Below are 7,152 nucleotides of genomic sequence, written 5' to 3'. Positions count from 1 at the left end.
TACCCACAGACTCTAACAAAGGCCTGTGTGTCAGGCCCTATCACTCTGCTTATGCCCTGCCTTGAACTCCCAGTGTGACTCCTTGAAGTATATTGTGTATTTCTTCCAGGACCTGTGAAAAATAAATTTTTCCATCTCAATTTCTCTTGTGGCCTTTGTTGAGCCTGGGATCACCACTCCATACCCTGAGTTTCAGTTAACAAATGTTAATTTTAAAAAGTCCTAATACCTCCTTAATGTGGTGGGCTCCATCTAATCATTTGGAGGCCTGAATAAAACAAAAAAGCCAACACTCTCCCAGATAAGGGAATTCCTCCTGCCTGCAAGCTAGGACATTGCTTTTTCCTGCCTTCAGACTCAAATTGAAATATCAGTTCCTCCTGGGTCTCAAGCCTACTGGCCTTTGGGCTGGAACAACACTATTGGCTCTCCTATTTCTCAAGCCTTCCAACTTGGATTGGATCTACACATCAGCTCTCCTGGATCTCCAGCTTGCTGACTGCAGATCTTGGAACTTGTTTAGCCAATTCCTTAGAGTAAATTTCCCCCTCTTTCTCCTTCTCCCACCACACACACACACACACACACACTCACACATCTAGTGGTTCCGTTTCTCTGGAGAACCCCAACTATTATATACTACATACCTACAAGTGACATTGCCTTTTTTTTCTTAAAAAGCTGTTTAAAAATAAAGGAGAATGTTATACATATCCAGATACGTATAACATTCTCCTGAGAAAATTTATGACTAGCTGACTTACCCCACAAGTAATACTAAAGGTAGTTCTTCCAGTAGAAATGAAAGAATGCTAGACAGCAACTTGAATCTGTATGAAGAAATAAAGAGCACTGGCAATGATACCTATAGCAATTAAAATACAAAATAAATGTGTATTTTATTTATAACACTTTTGCTTCCAATCTTATTTAAAAGATAACTGCATAAAGCCATAATTATAAACCTGTGTTGATAGGCATAGAATGCATAAAGTAGTAATTTGTATGACAATATTAGCACAAAGTAGGGAGGAATGGAGTTTAAAGGAGAATTTTTGCTTGTATATTATGGCAATTAAGCTAGTATTAACCCCAACTAGATTGCTGTAAGATGTTAATTATAATCCCCAGGGCAGCCACTAAAAAAAATAACTCAAAAGGTATTGTAAAAAGAAAATAAATAAATTAAAATTGTATACTAGAAAAAATCTACTTAACACAAAAGCAGGAAGTAATGAAGATAGAGGCACAAAAAAAAGACATAAGGCACTTAGAAAACATGTAACAAAATGGCAGACATAAATCCTACCTTATTGGCAATTACATGAAATTTGAATTCATTAAACATTCCAATCAAAAGGCAATGATTGGCAAAATGGATTTGAAACATATATAATCAACCACATGCTATCTATAAGAAACAGACTAGATTCAGAGACAAAAATAAGGTGAATATAATAGAATCAGAAAATATTACCCTAAAAATACAAATGTAGTGATCCAAAGGGGCACATGTACCCAAATGTTTATAGCAGCAATGTCCACAATAGCCAAACTATGGAAAGAACCTAGATGTCCAACAACAGATGAATGGATAAAGAAGATGTGGGATATATATACAATGGAATACTATGCAGCCATCAAAAGAAATGAAATCTTGCCATTTGTAACGACATGGATGGAACTAGAAGGTATTATGCTGAGTGAAATAAGTCAATCAGAGAAAGACAATGATCATATGATCTCCCTGATAATGTTGAATTGGAGAAGCAATGTGGGGGTTTGGGGGGTAGGGAAGGAAAAAATGAAACAAGATGGGATCAGGAGGGAGACAAACCATAAGAGACTCTTAATCTTACAAAACAAACTGAGGGTTGCCTGGGGGAGGTGGGGAGGGAGAGGGTGGTGGGGTTATGGACATTGGGGAGGGCATGTGCTATGGTGAGTGCTGTGAAGTGTGTAAGCCTGATGATTCACAGACCTGTACCCCTGGGGCTAATAATACATTATATGTTAATAAAAATAAATAAATAAATAAATAAGTAAATAAATAAAATTCCACCTGGGGGGGGGGGAAGGAATCAGAAAACATATACTATAGGAACAATTGCCAAAAGAAAGATGGAGGGCTACACTAATATCGCACAAAATAGACTTGAAAATAACTATCATTTCTGTGGCGAAGGACATTTTATGATAATAAAAGAGCCACACCATCAAGAAGACATAATTATAAACATATATGCATCTAAAAATAAAGTCCTTAAAATACAGGAAGCAGGGGTGTCTGGGTGGCTTAGTCAGTGGGTTGAGTGTCTGACTCTTGATCTCAGCTTGGGTCTTGGTCTCAGGGCCATGAGTTCAAGTCCTATATTGGGCTCCATGGTGGGTGTGCAGCCTACTTTAAAAAAATAAATACATAAAATATAATACAGGAAGCAAAAACTGACAAAATTAAAGGGAGAAATAGGCAATTCAAAAATAATAATTGAAGGGGCGCCTGGGTGGCTCAGTGGGTTAAGCCGCTGCCTTCGGCTCAGGTCGTGGTCTCAGGGTCCTGGGATGGAGCCCCGCATCGGGCTCTCTGCTCAGCAGGGAGCCTGCTTCCTCCTCTCTCTCTGCCTGCCTCTCTGCCTGCTTGTGATCTCTCTCTGTCAAATGAATAAATAAAAATCTTAAAAAAAAATAATAATTGAAGACTCCAGTAATCTACTTTCATTAATAGACAGAACAACTTGACATAACATTAAGAAAAAAAAATAGAAAACTCAAGCAATACTTTAGGCCAATTAAACCAGATATCAATAAAACATTCCACCCAACAAAATTTAGCAGAACACACATTCTTCTCTAGTGTACCATAGGATATTTCCAGAATAGACCATTTGGGTTGTTTTGCCTTTTTTTTTTTTTTTTAAGATTTATTTATTTATTTTTGAGAGAGAGAATGGGGAGGGGCAAAGAGAGAGGGAGAGAGAGAATCTGAAGCAGACTCCCCACTGAGCAAGGCTTGATCTCATGACTCTGAGATCATGATCTGGGCTGAAATCAAGAGTTGGATGCTTAACCAACTGAGTTGCCAAGGTGCCCCCCAAATAGACTATTTGTTGAGCTATAAAACAAGATTCAGTAAAGTTATAAAGATAGAAATCATACAAAGTATGTTCTCCAACCACAATAATGAAATTAGAAATCAGTAACAAAGAAAAAAATTGGGAAATTCACAAACATGTTGATACTAAATACCATACTCCTGAATTACCAATGTATCAAAGAAGAGGTCACAAGGGAAATTAGAAAATACTTCCAGATGAATGAAAACAAAACATAAAAACCCAAAACTTATAAGATGAAGCTAAAGCCATAGGAAATTTATAGGGAAATTTATAGCTGTACATGCCTGTATTAGAAAAGAAGATAGAGGGGCGCCTGGGTGGCTCAGTGGGTTAAAGCCTCTGTCTTTGGCTCAGGTCATGATCCCAGGATCCTGGGATCAAGCCCCACATCGGGCTCTCTGCTCAGCAGGGAGCTTGCTTCCTCCTCTCTCTCTCTGCCTGCCTCTCTGCCTACTTGTGATCTCTGTCAAATAAATAAATAAAATCTTAAAAAAAAAAGAAAGAAAAGAAGAAAGATCTCAAATCAGCAACCCAAATCTCTACCTTAAAATCTAGAAAAAGAAGGGCAAACTTACCTGAAGGAAGCAGAAGGAAGTTAATAGAAATAATTAAAGCCAATGTAAATGAAGTAGAGAATAGGAAAAAAAAAAAAAAAGAAACACTTAATGAAACTGAAAAAGGTCCTTTGAAAAGATCAACATAGTTAAAAAAACCTTTAGCTTGACTGAGGAAAAAAAAAGAGAAATAGAAGACTCAAATTACTAAAATCAGGAATGAAAAAGGGATATACTTTTGCTCTTACAAAAATAAAAAGGATTAGGATTATAAGAGAATACTATGCACAATTGTATGCAAACAAATTGGATAAACTAGATAAAATGGAAAAATTCCTGGAAAGGTACAAACTACCAAAACTTAGTCAAGAAGAAATTACAAAATCTAAACAGACTGAAAACAAATAAAGGAACTGAACTAGGAGTCAAGCACTTGCCACAAAGAAAAGCCTAGGACCAAATGGCTTCACTGGTGAATTCTACCAAATGTTTAAAGAATAATTAACCAAAATTGGAAAAAGGAGAAAATTAGAAGAGGAGATAATACTCCTCAACTCATTCTGTGAGGCTAGTATTATCCTGATACCTAAGATAGAGAAATAAATCCTAAGAAAAGAATATTATAGACCACTATCCCATAGGAATATAGATGCAAAAATCCTCAACAAAATACTAGCAAATTTGAATGTGACAACATATAAAAAGGATTGTACAGTATGACCAAGTGGAATTTATCTCAGAAATGCAAAATTGGTTCAACATATAAAAGGTAGGGGCACCTGGGTGGCTCAGTCGTTAAGCGTTTGCCTTCGGCTCAGGTCATTATCCCAGTGTCCTGGGATCGAGACCCGCATCCGGCTCCCTGTTTAGCAGGAAACCTGCTTCTCTCTCTCCCTCTGCCTACCGCTCCCCCTGCTTGTGCTTTCTCTCTCTCTGTCAAATAAATAAATAAAATCACTTTAAAAAAAACATGTAGAAAGTAATCAACAAAATACACCATATTCATAAAATAAAGGACAAAGCCCACATAATCATCTCAGTAGATGGAAAAAAAGTCTTTGACAAATCTTTATTATAACTTCAACAAACCTGAGGTAAAAGAGAACTTCCCTGACATAATACAAAATGTCCGTGAAAAACCCATAGCCAGCATTTTGCTTAATAGTGAAAGTCTCACTGAAAGTTTTCCCACTAAGATCAGGAACAAAAAAAGGGATATACTCTCTTAGTGCTTCTATTCAACATTGTGCTGGAATTTTTCACCAGGGAAATTAAGCAAGAAAAAGAAATAATTTTCTTCCCAGATTGGAAAGAAAAAAGTAAAAGTATCTCTATCTACAGATGACATGCCCTTTTATAGAGAAAATCCTAAGGAATAAGGAATACACACATACACACACAATTGTTAGAGCGAATAAAGAAGTTCAACAAAGTTGCGGAATATAAGATCAGTACACAAAAATCAATTATATTGCTAAACACTAGCAATGATTGGTCCAAAAATGAAATGGAGAAACAATTCTATTTATAGCAACATCAAAAAGAATAAAATACTTAGTACTAAAGTTCACCAAAAAAGTGTAAATCTTATGTACATTAAAAACTATAAAACATCACAGAAAGAATCACAAGAAAGAAGACTTTCTTTTTCTCTATGTGGCATAGTATATGGATTGGAAGACTTAATATTTTTTTAAAGATTTATTTATTCATTTGAGAGAGAAAACATGAGCAGAGGAAGAGGCACAGGCAGAGAGAGAAGCAGACTCCCCACTGAGCTGGGATCCCAACGTGGGGCTTGATCCCAGGACCTAGAGATCATGACCTGAGCTGAAGGCAGCCACCTAATTGACTGAGCCACCCAGGCACCCCAAGACTTAATATTGTTAAGAGGGCAATATTTTCCAAACTGATCTGCAGATCAGATGCAACCCATAACATATTCCAGCTGTGCTTTTTGCAGAAATTGACAAGCTAGTCCTAAAATTTATATGGTATTACATGGATTCCAGAATAGCCTTAAAAATCTTGAAAAAAAAAAAAAAAGAATAAAATTGGAGACTCACATTTCTCAGTTTCAAAACTTAATACAAGGCTGGGTGGTACTGGGATAAAGACAGACACATAAATCAATGGAAGAGATTTTAGAGTCCAATAAGAAACCCATATATTTAGTTAATTGATTTTTGACAAAGGTGCCAAAACCACTCAATGAAGAAAGAATAGTCTTTCCAAAAATGGTGCTAGAACAATATTCACATGCAAAAGAATGTTTGGATCCCTAGCACATACCATACCAAAATTAACTCAAAATGGGTAAAAAAACAGGGCGTCTGGGTCACTCAATCAGTTAAGCATCTGCCTTCCGCCCAGGTCATGATCCCAGGATCTTGGGATCAAGTCCCACATCGGGCTCTCTGCTCAGCTGGGAGCCTGTTTCTCCCTCTGCCTCTGCCTCTCTCTCTCTCTCTCTGTCTCTCATGAATAAATAAATAAAATCTTTCAAAAATGGATCAAAAACCTAAATATAAGATTTAAGACTAGAAAACTCTGAGAAGAAAATGTAGATGTAAATCTTTGTGACTTTGGGTTTAGCCATAGTTTCTTAGATACGACACCAAAAGCACAAAGAACCAAAGGAAAAAACATACATAAGACGGACTTCATTATAATTTCAAATGTTTGTGTTTGAAAGAATACTATCAAGAAAGTGATAGACATTATTTCAACAAAAAAAGTAAGTCATCAAACTCAGGTTTAACTAATTTCAGCAAGAGCATAACAGTAGTTATAATTAAACCTGGAAGAAGAGTTCAATTCATCTCCCTACAGATTTGTGATTAAAATCTCATCCCAAATTATTCCAAAATCTTGTCCCAACTACCATAAAATGATTATGCCATGTTCTACAATCCCTAGAACCTCACTAAAAAGCCAGTGTAGTAAGTAGTATATCAATCAGGTAAAATCCTCTATGCCCCAAATTTGTAACATAATATAGCATATATATATATATATATATATATATTTTTTTTTTTTTTTTATTTTTATTTTTTTTTTCTTTTAGAGGAAATTAGGTCAGGGCACCTGTGTGGCTCAGTTGGTTAAGCGTCTGCCTTCAGCTCAGGACTTGATCTTGGGGTCCTGGGACCAAGCCCTGTGTGAGGCAACCTGCTCAGGGGTGAGTCTGCTTTTCCTTCTCTCCTTCCTCCCCACTTGTGCTTTCTTACTCTCTCTCTCAAATAAATAAAATTAAAAAAAAAAAAAGTAGGGACGCCTGGGTGGTGCAGTCATTTACATGTCCAGCTCTTGATTTCAGCTCAGGTCATGATCTCAGGGTCTTAAGGTGGAGCCCCTGCTTGGGGCTCAGAGCTCAGCGGGGAGTCTGCTTGAAGATCTCTGTCCCTCTCCCTCTGCCCCTCCCGTCACTCACTCACATACACACACCATCTCTCTCACATAAATAAAGAAAACCAAAATAG

This window comes from Enhydra lutris, unplaced genomic scaffold (assembly GCF_002288905.1).
Source record: "Enhydra lutris kenyoni isolate GAN:26980312 unplaced genomic scaffold, ASM228890v2 scaffoldscaffold20, whole genome shotgun sequence".
NCBI classification, from domain to species: Eukaryota; Metazoa; Chordata; class Mammalia; order Carnivora; family Mustelidae; genus Enhydra; species Enhydra lutris.
The sequence above is the reverse complement of the archived record's forward strand: the minus strand, read 5'-3'. Positions refer to the sequence as shown.